The sequence below is a fragment of the Lucilia cuprina genome, chromosome 2 (assembly GCF_022045245.1).
Source record: "Lucilia cuprina isolate Lc7/37 chromosome 2, ASM2204524v1, whole genome shotgun sequence".
Lineage (NCBI taxonomy): Eukaryota > Metazoa > Arthropoda > Insecta > Diptera > Calliphoridae > Lucilia > Lucilia cuprina.
The window spans coordinates 35580188-35598104 of NC_060950.1; positions in this window are offsets into that span (position 1 = coordinate 35580188).

Here is a 17917-nt window from a genome sequence, read left to right on the forward strand (position 1 = left end):
AAAAAAAAGGGAAATTAACTTTTAATTTTCAAAATCTGTTACAAACCTTCTTTGCAGATAAGTATACATACGTAATCGGAAATAAGGAAAGGGATTTTGAAAAGTTTTTTTTTTTTTTTTCGTGGGGCACAACCACACCCTGAGTAACTAGTTAGTCGGGCAACAAATTCTTCAGAAGGCTTTTATATCCTTCGCATGATATAAACCGATATATTTACCCTTTAGGTCCTCCAATTCGTAACATGACGACCCTATTTTTCTTCTTATTCTACATTTAATGTATGGTGGTAACAGTTTTGCATTTATACCTTTTTTGAAATCAGACTGCTGAAAGTTTTTACGGAATATTTCCTGACCCACTCTGAACTGAACATTCCTACATCTAAGGTTGTATGACTTTTTCGCTTTTTCATGAGCAGTGGCTAGATTGTCTCTCACTTTGTCATGTAAAACTTGCATTTTCGTATCGTTTGTTAAAATATTTATTTGTCCGTCGTTCATAGAACCTAGTTTTTTCATAATAGGATATGCGGAAGCATGCCCAATCATATTACTACCAAAAATACAATGGTAAGGAGAACATTTAATCGAATCATGATAATCACTACGAAGTATAAAGGCAATTTTTGATACATGAGTGTCCCAATTATCCTGTTTTTCCTTCAGAAGTATTCTAAGTTTTACTAAAAATTCTCTATTTGTTCTTTCTGAGCAATTGGCTTGTGGTGAATAAAACGCAGTTCTTATATGAATAACACCATATGCGTTCAAAAAGTCTGACATCTGGCTTGACACAAATTGTTTGCCATTATCTGAATGAATGAATGTATTGAGGTATACCAAATTGATGAAAGATGTTTTCTTCTATATATCTAATAATGTTCAAGCTAGTCGCCTTTCTTAAAGGCTTTAAGAAAATATATTTAGAAAAATGGTCTATAGCCACAAATACCATTGTATTTCCCATTTTAGTCCTAGGGTAAGGACCAAGATCCTTTGAAATGGACGTTCTGTCACCAATTGTTGTCCCATTGGAGGCCTCAATATCTGATTTGTTGGTTTTGAAACCTTACAAATCTCACAATTAGACACAAACTCTCTGACCTCTTTTGCCATGTTCGGCCAGAAGTATTTCTGTCTAATCCTATTTAATGTCTTGGAAAATCCCCCGTGACATGATTCGATACAATGATTATCAAATATTACCTTCTCTCTAAGCTGAATTGGTAACCACAATCGCCATAAGGATTCTTCGTCAACGAATTCCCCTTTTCTAAATTTTATCCTTTGATAAATATATCCGTCTGAGACAATGGTATCTGGAAATTTGTGTGGACTTTGTCCTATAGTTTGAACCAAATTTTCGTACTCTCCGGACCTAAAACAATCTGAATCTAAATTGATCTCAGATGATATCGTAGGAAGTTCTATCTCATCCACATCGAATCTAGAGAGTGCATCCGGAACTATATGTGTAGCCCCTTTTCTGAACTCAACGTCAAAATCGTATCCTTGTAATACTAAACTCCAGCGACCAAGCCGTCCTGACAAGTCCTTTTGTGACATTAACCAACGAAGGCTGGAGTGGTCTGTAACTATGGTAAAAGCCAGTCCTTCAACGTAAGGTCGAAATCTCTTTAAGCAAACTATTGCCGCTAAACATTCTAATTCTGTCACTGTATAGTTTTTTTGATTTTTGTTTAGTTTTTGTGATACATATGACACTGAGTGTTCCTTGCCATCTTCGTCCGTTTGAGTAAGCACTCCTCCTACACCAACACGTGATGCGTCACATTGTATTTTAAAATGACGGCTAAAATTGGGTTGAACCAATACGGGAGCCGTGGTCAAAGCTTCTTTTAATTTATTGAAGGAATCTTCGGCTTGAGGAGTTAATTGGAATTTGGAATGCTTTTTGAGACAATCAGTTAATGGTGCAGCCAATTCTGCGAAATTTGGAATGAATTGCCTGTACCAGCCAGTCATACCAATGTACCTACGAATCTGTCTTGGTGTTTTCGGCAAAGGAAACTTCGTAATGGCTTCTATTTTTGAACTATCAGTTTTTAAACATCCCTGACCCACTATATAACCCAAATACTTAATTTCCTTCTGACAAAAACGGCTTTTTTCAACATTAATTGTCAAATTGGCGGCTTTAAGGCAGTTGGCTACTTGTTGCAACATATCAATATGAGACTTAAAATCGGATGTGCATATCAATAAATCATCTAGGTAGATGAACACGTTTTGACGAAGACGACTGGGTATAGTCTTATCCATCAATCGGCTCATCCTTTGTGCAGCGTTGCAGAGACCGAACGGCATTACTGTAAAGTGATACAGCGGCCGCCCAGGCACTGCAAATGCAGTCTTTTCTTTCGAGCACTCGTCCAACGGTATTTGCCAGAATGCATCTTTCAGGTCAATTCCCGTTATATAATGAGTGTCTTGCAACCGACTTAAAAGTCCATTGATGTGTGGCAATGGGTATGCATCTTTCTTTGTTAAACTATTCAATTTTCGTGAATCAAGACAAAGCCGTATTTTGCCAGGTTTTCTAACTAAGACAACAGGGCTACAGTAAGGACTGTTGCTCTCCTCAATAACACCTAATGAAAGCATTCGGTCCAGCTCATTATATGCCTCCATTTGACGCGGTGGGGATAATGGATAATGTTTAGTTTTGAAGGGTACAGAGTCACCAGTATCAATTACGTGAGTTTCAAATGTCGTACGACCTAATCCTAATTTGCTAAACGACGGAAACTCTTCAATAACACGCTTTAGTTCATACAGCTGTAAATCGGTCAAATCAATTGTATTACTTGTATTTCCTAAACAGAATGTTTCACTATCTAATGATACCTCGGATATAAACAATTGTGGGGCGATATCAAATTCTTTCCAGAAATTGATTCCTAGATAAGCAGTTTGTTTTAAACTGGGAGCCAAGTAAAATAAAATATTTTTGTTTAAATTTTTATAACTTACAGGAATATTAACAAAACCTATAATGTGCTGTTTACTCCCATCGGCAGTCTTTAAATAACTAGAGAGTTGGGTAGGTTTTAAATGCAATTGATCTATTAAATTAGTACAATTTTTGCCTAATACACAGATTGATGCCCCAGAATCAAGCAGTCCAAATATTTCAATGTTGCCTAACTGAACTTTTGCATATGGTCGATTGTCCCTGTTCTCATCTATAATTGTAGATTCTAATAATTTAGAAAAACTCTTTCTTTTACGAAATCTGTCTCTACATTTAATAATTTTCTTCAAGATATTTAGTTTAATATAACTTTTCCTTGTTTCAATTTCATTTATAAGCTTTCTCTGGTGAAAGGATAACGTCTCTGTACTACTATCATCAATTATTTTATGAAGATTTTCAGAAATGTGGGTTACATTTACATTATCGGGACTCTTGTTTGAATTTCCTGATTTTAATTTTCCTACCAGATCTATATATAAATTATTTGCATTTATTTCTGAGGGCTTTTGGGTTTCGAACGGAATACCCTCTTTTATCCGTTCTAAATCTTGTTTTTCGAGTGCTTAGTACATTTTGGGCTTGAAACATTTTTCTCACCGCATCGATAACAAAATAAATTGCGAGTTTCAGATGGGCAATCGTAAAAAGAATGACCCATCTGGTCACAATTCCAACACTTGAAATGCCTAGTGTCTAACTCTTTTCTTTCCTTGCCTGGAATATTATGATATCTAATTGCGGAAACATCACTCTCAATGCACTCGCTTTCTTCTACATTATTCTCGCCCTCGATCTCTGATACAAACTTCTTGGACATTCTTAATTGGTGTTGTCTATAAAGAAATTTTTCAGCTTTTCTAGCTGCGTCCCGCAAATGATCTAAGCTAAACAGATCATATGAAAACAAAAGAGCGCCTAAGGACTCCTTGACATTATTTTTAATAAGTTCTATTATTTTCTCATCACTCATAGGGTGTGATAATTTCGAGTTCATGGTTACTATTTCAGTAAAATAATCATCAAAATTTTCTTTGGGCATTTGTCTGCGCTCTACCATACGTACAATTCTGTCGCAGTCATTTTCAATCCTACCATATTGCCTCATTAATGCATTCTTTAATTGATCATAAGTTGTATTGGGATTTTGACGTAAATAGGTCCAAAACCACGTTTCCGCCTTACCCTTCAAAAGAGTATGAAAGCTAGCAACTAATTGGTCTGTAGCACAGTTCCATCGATCTTTTAAGGTATCAACTTTGAATAAAAAGTCATTGATGTCGTGAGAGCCATCATTTATCTACCCTAATGGAATTACCATTTGAGTTATTTCTGCTCAACTCTGAATTAGCACTGCGATTATGAAATGATGAATTATTATTTCCAATATGTGCTGTATCAGTATGCCTATTATGATCATTAGGATCATTGCGCAAGGGCAGGTTAGTATTATGCTGATTTACCTGTAAACTTTCCGCTAAAGTTCTATTTAATGCGGTTAATTCACCCATGAATACTTGATGGTTCAATGTCAAAACTCGTTCTAAGCGCTGCGTCAAACTTTCTAAATTTCCTACCTCTGATACATTCGAAGAATTTTGATTTACTTGTTGTGTGCCAGAAGGCATGTCCATATTTGAATTCCTCTCCATTGTCTGTTCTAGAGTAGCAGATTTTGCTCTTGAACGGGTTATAATTGGGCTCTTTTCTATTCTTGGTCTAGGTGCAAAAGGATTTTCCACTTCCTCATCAAATGTATAATTGATTTGAGAGTCACTATTAGATGGATCTTCACTACTAACAAAATTACTAACTTTTCTTCTCCTATGTGACATATCCTACTAAACACTATTTAAAAATTATATAAATTATATATGGTTTACTTATTATTTCAAAATTTGGGAATGTTGACTAATTAACTATAACAAAATCTAGCTTTCAACATCTACAACAAGGCGATCCCCTCCTAATTTAATGATATCAGTATTATGTCGCAAATAAACAATTCACTTTTATCAGAACTTGTTCATGACTTACACAGACTGAATTCATTACTATTGAATCTAAGGTATAAAAAAATTGTATCTCACTCATGGTCGCATATCCAAAACAGATTATTACCACTACTCGGATGACATATCATAAATATCGATACTTGATTTGAAATTTAAAACTTAAACAATACAGATGGAATACATAATCAGTACTCTCTAGTATTCAAGATTAAGTAAAAACAATGCAGGAAAGTAAATTGCAGTGAGATCTAAATTAAAATAACAATTTAGTCTAAGACTCATTTACTATTATGGACTGGAACAGTCAAATTTTACGACACTGACGTTTTGCCAATCTCGTTGGGCGCCATTCTTTTTTATGTAACGTTTTCTTTGGCACTGTTGCCAATTATAAAATCAAGTTTAGTGGTGAGGAATTGATCGAGCTTGGAATGCATGAAGGCTTTGCTCGTCGGTTATGGGGAGGTTCTTGATCATTCCTAATCACCATACATTGACATAAAACAAAAATAAATATTATCATTCCAAGGCTTATGAAGTTAAACAATTAAACAAATTACTAAAATTCTAAGCTATTGTGAATGTTAATCACCATGTTGCACTGTGTTGTAGTTAATGCAATATAAGTCACAGATGTTAATATGACCATGATCACTATAAGGATTTTCCCACCTATATTTCCCAAAATACCACAGTGATCTATTAAGCAAATGCTAAGTATTTCCCTAAAAATTTTGCTAGATAGAGTTTTAAATTATTCTAGTCAACATTCCCTTAAATTTCTTCTACTCAGTGTGATTCATGTCAATTCAATTAGATATTTTATTAAAATCGAAACTTATAATTTTTTTTGACAATACTTATAAATATATTTAAGTATAAAGGTAAGCTATTATGATAATAGTTTATCAAATTCATAAAAAAAAATTAAATAAAAATTTAATATAAATGACAAATTTTAAATACTAACTTTTGATAATATGTTAAATCGACAGCATGTATATAATTTTATTATTGCATATTATAACTTACAGTTTACGAGATTGTTTTTTTTTTTAAATTCCCATCTTACACTTTAGGTGATGATCTGAGCTCAAATGCATCCGTTAGTTCTGTAATATCATAAAATCTATTAGTTGTTGTGCAATGATAATTATTATAATATACAATAATAATAACATGCCAATAGTATTATTAAGGTTTAAAAATATTTCATAAAACTAGTACTTTTTTTTTAAATTCTGTACATTCTAGGATTAAATGTATTTAGATAAATATTTTTTTTTATAATTAGTAAGATATAATCATTAGTTGTAATTTATAATATTAATTGATTATAACTTAATTATTTGCATATAATTGTTTTAACAATATATGGTTTAATATTTAATATTTGTTACTCCTATTATAAATTAACAAAGTGTAATTACATGCAATTTATATAGCTTTAAAAAAAAATATTTTTGAAAAGAGAATAAAAAGGTAAAAGAAGAGAGTATAACAATTATAAAATGTATAACAATAAAATGTTAATTAGAGCTTAATGTTATGGTTAATTAACATAATACTTATTCCTTGTAACATAACATGGATATGTAAGTTGCTGAGATCAATGATGACGTTACCATTTTTTTAATAACAGTTCAAGTTATAATATTTATGTGATGTTAATTAGCACTGTTTTACCGTTATCTCTATGGAAGATTCCCATTGATGTTGTTGACGTCACAAAATGAGATGCATTACTTCGGCAATGCTTTAAGTACAGTGTAACATGTCATATAACCTCTACTCTTTTACGTTCACTTTTGGTGTGGTGTATATTCCTGTACTATAATATTTAATCATCACTATTCCTTTCAATTATATGAGATGTATAGTTTTCTTTTTTTTTTTTTTAATTTTGGTACTGATGAATTACTTATTTCACTTCATAAGAATTAGTATTAATATTTTGGATGAAAAATTTTTCAGGCTATGTATGTAAGTGAAGTTCATTTAAGTGCCAAAATGCTGATGTTTAACTCCACAATTGGATTTGATATTTCCAAATCTTTACATCATTATATAATTGACTCATACTTCTTAAGAGTTATTAAACTTATTTTAAATAACCACGCTGATTAAGATTAATTAAATAATCTTATATAAAAACCCAAAATTTTGGGTTTTTCTTTCCATTCAACAAAAAAAATCGATTTATTTAAATGCGAAAGATGTATAATAAAAAAAAATTTATATATAATTACTGTATTACTTTTTGTGTTTAAACTTATAGCTTTCCGTATTAAAATTTGTGCTCTGAGAGCTATGGAATCAAAAAGGAAAAAAAAAAAAAGATTCTCGTTTGTCTCGTCAACATTACATGTCATTAGTTATGATAATCTGTAATCATGTAGATCGATAACTGTAAACATAGATCGATAACAATCATGTATCGTGTACAAACGGCCTAAAGACATTAATAAGTCATGATAATGATTTTCTGTAAAGTTACATGACTTCTTATAAAGTAACATAATATTTTTACAAATTTTAATTAAAATACTTATAGTTTTACTAATGTTACAAACTGTAACACTACCAATGCTATAGACTGTAAATTAGAAGAATACTTGTACTATATAAAATAATGAAGCAAAAAAAAAAGGGAAATTAACTTTTAATTTTCAAAATCTGTTACAGTTTATATGTTTGTATGTTTGAACGCTATAGACTACTAAACGCCTGAACCGATTTGCTTGAAATTTTCACAGCGTATTCCTGTATGTCTGGAATAGCTAATTCGTATATTTCAGATAATATAACAGTTAGAGTAAACCTCCCATATAAATTAAATAAAAAAATTCGTTTCTCTTGGAAACCATTACAGTTAGAAACCAAAATTTTTAAACGAAAAACTTTAACATCTATGTAAATATTTTGGGTAATAAATTGGCGGAATCTCCCATATTAATTTAACACAAAAATTCTTTTATCTTGAGATAATGTAACAGTTATAGTCCTAAAATTTTGTCGGAGGAATTTTAGTTTCAATGTGATTATTTTAGGATAAAATGTGGAAGGACTAGCGTTAGGGGGCGTGGTACCTCCCATATAAATTAAATACAAAAATTCATTTATCTTGGAAACTAATATAGTTAGAATCTTAAAATTTTGTATGAATAACTTTAACATCGATGTAAACATTGTAAACATCGATTGGGTAATAAATTGGCCGACTACCCATGAGAGGAGCGACATCTCCCATATTAATTTAATACAAAAATTAGTTTTTCTTGAGATAATATAGATAATACAGTTAGAGTCCTAAAATTTTTTCGGAGCCACTTTAGTGTCAATATGAATATTTAGGATAAAATGTGGGAGGACTAGCGTTAAGGGACGTGGCAACTTCCATATAAATTAAATACAAAAATTCGTTTATATTGGCAACTATTACAGTAAAAATCTTATACAACTTATACAACTAAATTCTTTAAATTTTGCACGAAGAACTTTAATATTTTTAAGAAAAAAGAGCAAACTTTCATCTGAGGTGGCTTGGAGCGCCCATATGAGTAAAATAGAAAAATTCGCATATCTGAGAAACTGTTTTAGATACAATCATTAAATTTCACTTGAAGAATTTTGACATTCATCTGAACATTTAGAGTATAGCGAGCGGACTTTTAATGGGGACTATGAATAAAATACAAAATATTGTTCATCTAAGAAAATATGGAACTAGATTCATCAAATTTTGAACATTTTGAAGCCCCCACATGAATTAATTAGAAAAATTGTTATCTAAGAAACTATTAGAGCTACAATCCTCAAATTTTATATGAATAACTTTGACATTCATGAGAACACTTGGCACCATATTTATGAATTAAATACAAAATTTCGTATATCTTGAAAACTGTTAGATAATTCAAAATTTACAAAGAGAGAAAGATAGAAATTGACAAACTTGCAATAATTTTCTTGGTATCTCTCATATCTAACATACTGTTAATCTGGAAAACTACTGTGGTTGTAATTTTCAAAATCGTTAAGTGGGTTTTTTTATTTATACTAGAGGATAAAAAAATATTGTATATCCCAAGGCATTAGAATAAGAATTATTCTTTATATTATATTAAGTAAATATATCATTAATGTATTATTTTAGAATTTAAATGAAATATATTGTCATCAAGAGAAATTATAATAAACCTTTAAGAAAATTTTTATAATTTAGTAACTAAATAAATAATTATTTAATTTCGATAGGGGTAGCGAAGCACACCGGGTATTAGCTAGTCATATATAAAAAGTAATATAGTCAGGGTGACAGTAGTAGTTATGTTTTCATATTCTTTATGATTTAATTTACTTTAAATTTACTTATGGTCAATTTTCTTTTTGTCGAATTTAATTGCTATTCCTTAATGTTGAAGCAAGCGGCTATGAATCGATCAATTACGAACCAAACCTTATAAAATTTGGGAGAGAGATTTTAGTTCATTAAACTTATTTGTGTCGATTTTCAAGTTATGAATATTGTAGTCGTTTTATTAGAGGGAACTCTTTTGGGGGTAGAGTCAATTACGGACCGATCATCATGAAATTTGGTAGAGAGATTTGGACTCGCATTAAGCTTTTGTTTGTATCGGTTAATAATTTACCGATCCTCATGAAATTTGGTTATGAGATTTTGGCTCATATTAAACATGTTTATGTGGAATTTCATTGAAAAACCAATGTTTTTTTTTAACTAGCTATGAATTTTTACACTGTTTTGGCGCCACATGGAACAATATGGCCTATTTTCAATACAAAACAAACTGCATGAATAAAGAAAATATTTTTGCAAACTTTCAGCTTCTTAGCTCTTTCCGTTCTGACTTCTATCGTGCTTTCAACATGGATAGATTGTCTTAGAATTTAATAAGAACATAGAATATATACTTTTACAAAAGGAATGACCCCTATCTTTTCTGATGTTAGGTATAAAAACAAAGCCAAATATTTTATACCCAAATTTAAATCATACAATTAAAGCTTATTTAATATGCAAAGCTTATTATCAATAAAATGTACATATTTTCTTATTCTTCTTTAGCTAGTTCAACCTTTTTTTAAATTTTATTGTTTTAACCATGTTTATACATTGAGTTAAATTTATTTTGTTTTTTTTTTATTTTATTATTTAAGCAAGCTACTTTGTTGATAAAAAACCGAATTAAAAGGATTGTTGCAACATTTTATGGTTTTTCTCTCTATTTAAAATACTAAAAAAACACGAAAAATCGTAGCAAAATGTAAAAAATATATTTTATTCCAATGTTATGGTTTTTTATACTCTTTTCTTAACAACCTTTTGCTACGGCTTTTGTGACAACTTAGAAAAAAATAGTATTTAAATAAATTTTTCTTTGTAAAACTTTTAGAAACGCACCCAGTTAAAGCAAAACAATTCAAAGGAGGCAGTAGAAATAATAAAGAAAAGGTTTAGAATATCACTGTTTTTTTATTTGTGTGCGTATTTGAACGAGTATTTTATAAGGGTAATGTTTTGGCTTAAAGTATTTTTTTCTTTTCTTTGTGTGGTTTTTTGTTATTTTATGTGAAATGTAAATTTTTATATACATATTTTTTACTTGCACAAGTGTTTGTGGGTTAAAAAGATTGTCAGATTTTCTTTTCTTTTATTCATTTCGTATTTTTTTATTATTCCATATAATTTTGAGACAATACAATCTTATTTGCCTGAAGCTCATTAACGTTAAATAAATACAACAAAAAAATTGCACACACTCAGAGAAATATACAGATATCAAAAAATATTCATATTTTTATTGAACGACTAGCAATAAGTTAAATAAAACACAGTGAGTATGATAAAAATTTGGGTTATTTTTTAATAATTAAACATTTTGTTAACAAAAAAATAGGTATTTTCTACAAGAACATTTTTTTAAAAATTTACGTATACATTAAAGTTATTTATGCAAAGTTTCATCGTGTTATTACTGAGGCCTGATCATTAGGGAAATCGGCACTCTCATTTATATTTTTATAAAACAAAGTCTAGCCGAATTTTGATATATTACTAGAACGATTTTAACCATTTTAAAAAGACATAGGATTTCTCCTTGGTTCAAAGGGAGATTATGTGCCAAATTATATTGAAAATTGTGACCTGTATCGTGCGCACAAGCTAAACCGACCGTAATTATGAGCCAATTAGTATACTTTAAGGTAAGTATATGATCAATATTTTTGGGTGTTTAATCATCATCAAAATACCCACTCTAGTGGCGTAGGGTATACAAATTGCTAGCTAGTTGATAGTTTGTTTTCTATGAAAGAATTTTATGAATGATTTAATTTTTTGCTAAAAAAAGATTTATAATTTTAGCTTAACTGATTTTTGTAATCATTATTTACCAGTGTACTAATATATTTTGTCGCCCTATAATTAAACCAAAATATAAAATAACATTCTACAACTTAAATAAAAAGGAATAATAAAAGACAATCACTGGTCAAACTAATTTGTTGAAAATATGTATAACTTTTTTTTGTTTTCCAGCAAAAAACCTACTCCTCCCAGCAGCCTCAACTCAACTTTAATGACCATTACATAGTAGGATTTTGTTCTTCCTTTTTGTTTTAAATTTAAGTTTGAGTTTGTCAATGTTTTTGAGAAAAAGTTGCATGACTGTGTGTGTGTGTGCGTACACCAACACATCCATTTTACTTAGTATTGTGTGAATATTTTTCTACAATTTATATCTAGTTTTCGTCTTATCTTAATTATTATCTTAACAAGCGACTTTACTGTCCCTGTAAGGAGCAAGCGAAAAAAGGATTCTCTTATTTTCATTATTTCGTTTCTTAAGTAATTCATTCTTCAAACAATACAAACACTATGTAAGAAACAGATTAGTGAAAAAATTCAAGGATTTGTTAAATGTAAAATCAGAACAAAGATGAGAAAAACTTAAATATTAACTTGTACAAATTTTGGCAACAATGTGAATGAATGAGTGACAAAGAAAGAGGGGCAACGGATATCAAATAATAAAGAAAATAAGTAATTGTCATTACATAACTTTTATTCAAAGTTGTAGTAATTATATTATGTTATGTTAATATTTATTTTACTTCGAGTTGTATTTAGAAATTATTAGATTTTATCATTTGTTTCAGAGAATTTTTATTAGAGATGACATGTAAGTAAGGATTTGTTTTTATATATAATTTAGAAACGTTTTTTTTTTTTGAACAAACATTTGTCTCAACATCAAAATTTAACGACGATAAATTATAATCCGAGGAAATACTGCTGGGCCTCTACGGGCCTGTTGTGATCTCCTTAAACAGGACCTCAAGTGGGAATCGAACCCACAAGCTCTGGTTTACCAGACTTGAACACTAACCACTGACATAACACCATTATTTAGTTATTGATATAATAATTTTGTTTCAGTGAATCATAATTGCCATGAATATAAAAATGTTTACACTAACTAGAGTCTAATTAAAACAACAAACACATGTGTAACAATGTTTCATTACATTATATTATATCTTTTTCTACTAGAAACATAATATTATCCTCCCTAATAAAGTAGATTATAAAAAAGTTATAATAAAATGACTGTTTGTACAAGGAACGCAAAAAATTTATCAATACTCACAGTACAACATACATTTGCACTTATATAAAAAACATTCGATACATTGCAATTGTAAGTGAATAAAATTTTTGTATATGCATATAAGACTTTATGTAAAAGTCATTTAAATTACAAATAAATTTAAAAGTCGTTTATATTTTCATATTTCAACAACCAGCCTGAATATAAATGAAAGTTAACAATCTTTTATTATTTACATACCCATTAATTAAGGAGGTCATCAATGAATTTTCAAATATAAGGTTAGCTCATAAAAATTATGTTAATTGCGATTAAAAGTAAAGGAATACATAGTTTTAATTAAACACATTAATCTATATTATCCTTAAAATAGTTCATTAGCGCAACGATTGCAAGATCTAAACTAAATTCTTTAGCCTTTTATAAAGCACTAAGTTAAGAATACGAATATCTTAATTTTTAGTAAAACACTTACATATATATTTCTAAAAAAGATTTTATTTTTGAGCCACTCTAGTAAATGTATTTGAGTGTACTTTCATATGACCATAACTTTTCAATTTTCATCTCATTTTACACAGAGTATTGAAATAATTGCATTTCAATGGATTTTATTTATCACAAATTAATGCAAGAGACAACCTTTTACAGTAAACATTATTATAGAGTGGACATTTTTAACAAAATTGAAATTTAAAGTAAAACAATTTTCAAAAAAAAAATAAATAAATAAAGGATATCGTAGTGAGTGTTAAAATTAAGTAAAATTAAGTTGATCGGAAATGTCATTAAAGCAAATGAGTTATGTAGCTTTCATTGGCAATTTTTTACAATGTTTATTAAAAGATTTGCTTTTGCTTAACTTTTTGTGCAGTATTTTTATGGCATGTTGTGACGAAAATACACTCAACACATGTAAATAAAAACTCATTTTAGTGTAGTTTTCTTTTCTCCTCTTTGAATAAATAAGAATTAAACAAATAAAATAGTTATTGATAGGTATTTTTTAATGATAATATGTTTTAACATATTGCAGGGGCACAAGCAGAAAATGGAATGAATTAATTGCTCTTAAAAATATTATCGCAAACTAACTAACTAACTAACTATCTAACTAAATGACTAACTAACTAACTAACTAACTAACTAAATAACTTACTATTTGAAGCTCTCAGAAGATGCCGGTCAAATTGCTTTGTAATACTAGTATATATTTATAACTGAATTTTGGACATTCAACTCACTTTCTTGTTTTTAATTAAATGAAGACCGATCATTATGAAAATGGACAGGTATGTCGAGAGTTTAACTTGAGCACCTGTCTTGACGGGCTTATCCCACGGTGGTCTTTTTCAACCACTGGGTAGACTTGAGAACGGTCTACCATCGCCCCTTTGTTCTTCAATGAGTGGCAATTTTTGTACATTGGTTCTGACCGGTCCATGCACAAGTACTTTGCTGGAGTACTCGAGCTATCTAATCTCTTGACCATTGGATGGCCTCCGTTGATTCGACAACAGCACCTAGAGACGTAATCGGTAGACTGAAGTACGATCATCAATAAGCCGTAGACATTGTTCTTACTTACAGGGACACACTGTGGTAATTCTGATATGAACAGAGTAAATTCTAAACATAAGTATGTATATGATACCTTTCATCCATCATCATTCAACCCGGCACAAATCACATTTATACGACACATTCATAAGAGAAAAACATACGACACATTCATTAGGTAGACGGGTAGATGCCGAACCTCACATTCATCCCGTACCATATACAATTAATACCAACTCATTTCCAGGCTTAGTCCCAAAGTCACTTGACTGCGGTGTATCTGTTGTTCTCGGCAATAGCACCGAACTTATCCCAATGGTATATAAGATTTGGCCCAGTCGAATATATCAATCTTACTTGTTTTTAATTGCGTTCGCACAAGGTTTACAGTAACAGACAGACAGTTATAGCTTAATCCACTTTGAAAGTGATTCCGAGCAGATTTTTATACTTCAAGGTGGGTGTGGGATTAATATTTTTACGTGTTACAAACATTAGCATAATACCCTCTCTACTATAGTAGTGTAGGGTAAAATGAAAAGTTAAATTTTTAACAAGTAAAAGTGTTATATTCGGCTATGCCGAATCTTTTATACCCACCATCAAATCACTGATATATAAATGAACTTTGATATTTTGAATATTTTATTATTATATATCGATATTAATAAGAACATCAGGGTAACATTTGAAAGAGGTCCATTAATGGGGGTTTTACTATTGACAGTATTAATTTTTATAGCGAGTAGGGGTATTTATACATACATATATGGACCAATTCTCATAAAAGTCTGTAGGATGATTTCAGTTCCTTATTTGTTTAAAATTTCATCAATCTACTTGTATTTTGAAGCCATTAAGGAGCATTAAAGTCATAATATATGGTAGTGAGAGTTTAAATCAAAATTGTTTTATGTCTAGTTGCATTGCAGTATTCGTATTTTTCGCGTCATTTTCTGAGGCGGAATTTATATAGGGGACTGATCCTCATAAAAATTGATAGAAAGATTTCGGTTCCTATAAAAGAGATAGAGATATTAGCTTACACGAAACTAATTTATGTCGAATTTCATAAATTTACTAGTATTTTTAAGCCAGTACTGAGCCTTAAAGTCATTTCCTGAAGGGGCCTTATATGGGGGAGGCGTCAATTATAGACCGATCTCCGTAAAATTTTGTAGAACGATCTTGGTTACTACAGGTCAAGTTTATATCGAATTTCATCGCTTTACTCGTTTTTTATTGCTTTACTCGTTTTTTTTTTTTTGATGGGGACATTATATGGGGGAAGGTCAATTAAGGCTCGATCCACATAAAATTAAGTTAAGAGTTTTTGACTGGCAAGAAACTTAATTGAGTCGAATTTTATTACTATGCTCATATTTTTAAGCCAGTAATGGGCCTTAAAGTATTTTCTGATAAGGTCCTTATGTTGGGGTTAGGGTCAATTAAGGCCTGTTCCACATAAAAGTTAGTAATTTTGGAGATTTTGGCTTGTGAATAACTTACTTCTGTGAAATTTCATCGATATACTCGTATTTTTAAGGCAGTAATGAGCGTTAAAGTATTTTTATTGAGGGGACCTTATATGGGGGGTAGGGTCAATTATAAACCGATCCACATAAAATTTGGTGGAAAGGTTTTGGTTCCTAAGATACATACTTATTTCAAATTTCTTCGCTATTAACGTTAAAGTCATTAATTAAAGTTAAAGTCGTTTTCTGAAGGGGGCCTTATATGGGGGGAAATGTCAATTGTGAACCGATCCACATAAAATTTAGTAAATTTTGAGTTGTATAAATCTTACTGTAATTTCAGTGCTATAATCCGATTTTTAAGCCAGTAATGAGCAAAGAAATTTTATGGGGGGACTTATTATAGGGGGTAGGGTCAACTATGGACCGATCCACATAAAATTTGGTAGAGAGATATTGCCTAGTATAAAACTTATTTCTGGGAAATTTGGTAAATAGATTTAGGCTAGTATAAAACTTACTTCTGTTAAATTTCATCGCTTTAGTCGTATTTTTAAGACAGTAATCAGCGTTTTAGCAATTTTATGGAGGGTCTTTATATGAGGGGTAGGGTCTGTTATGTATTTAAAAGTAAGTTATTATAATTGTTTAAACTCTCTTAAATATGTAAGCTCTCTTAGTTACACTATCATAAGTTACTACTTTCATGTATATAAAGAATTCACTTATGTATAATAAAGCAGTCTTTCAGTGAACTCGATCACGCTTGTTTCAATTATAACATTGGCGACGAGGCTAATGGTGAAAGACGAGAAAAATAAAGACGAAAGTTTTAATGAAGAAGTGGAAATGGCTAAATTTATCGGTACGGCTGACCCTTTTATATTAGGAGACGATTTTAGTTTATACGTTCGAAGACTAGACCATTTATTTAAATTGAATGCTGTTAAAGATTCAGAAAAGGTCGGTTTCTTATGCAGCTTTGGTGGTGCAGAGTTATACAAGATTATTGTGTCCTTAACTTCTCCTAAAACAGAAGACGATTTTTCTTACACCGAATTGATAGCTAAGTTACAAAATCATTTGAAACCCAAAAGAAATATTATTGCTGAATGCTATAAATTCTTCAAAACCAGTAGAACAATGGGTCAAAATTTGGCAGATTTTGTGATCGATCTTAAACAACAAGCACAATATTGTGAATTTGGTGATTTTTTAAATAGAGCATTGATAATTCAATTTGTTTGTGGAGTTGGTGACGAAAAAATACAACAAAAACTTTTAAGTGAGAGCAATTTAAACAAATTTGAAAGAGCAATCGAGTTAGCTAATGCTGTCGAATTAACAACAACAAACGTAGAGATGATCAAAGATGAAGAGGAAGATGTAAAACTCAACTATGTTAAAAAAAAATGGTATGACTCACCAAGAAGAGATGAGCGAGCAGAACATCGAAGCAGCGCAGTAATGAATAAGTCATCCAGAAGCTATAACACCACAGAACATAACGGGAAACAAAATTATTATAAGAATATTGTATGTTTTTTTGTGGTAAGCAAGGGCATATGCAAAAATTTTGTAAGAAAAGGAAGGAACAATTGAAAATTAAGAGTTTAGAAGATGATTCTAAAGGAGACGAAGAAGAAACCAGTTTTAATTGCTTAAACAACATCTCATCTCTTAAAATTAAACCGCTCAAGATTGAATTGTGTGTTGAGAGTATAAACATAAAATTTGAAGTAGATTCAGGGGCGGTAGTTACAGTAATTCATAAGAAAGATTATTATAAATATTTTCCTAAATTGAAAATTTTTAATGAATCTAAATCATATAAATTAATTTCTGGAGATACAGTTGAAACCTTTGGAGAATTAATGGTTAATGTAAAATTTAAGAACCACAATTTTTACTTGAAGTTAATAGTTTTGAATACTGAAGTATTTTTTTTTTCCATTATTGGGCCGTAATTGGTTAAATGAAATATTTTGTGGATGGGAAAAGTTTTTTATTGATTATGAATATTGTAAAATGTTTGGTTCTGAAGAAACTTCTAATATTGTGAAACAAGAAGAAGGGAATGTAAATATTATAAAGTCTGAATTAAAATCTAATAAAATGGAATTTTTGGAAAAGTATAATGAAATTTTTACTAAATCGAATGATTCGGTCATAAGAAATTTTAAGGCGGAAATAGTATTGAAAAATGATTCATATCCAATATTTTGTAAAGCAAATACT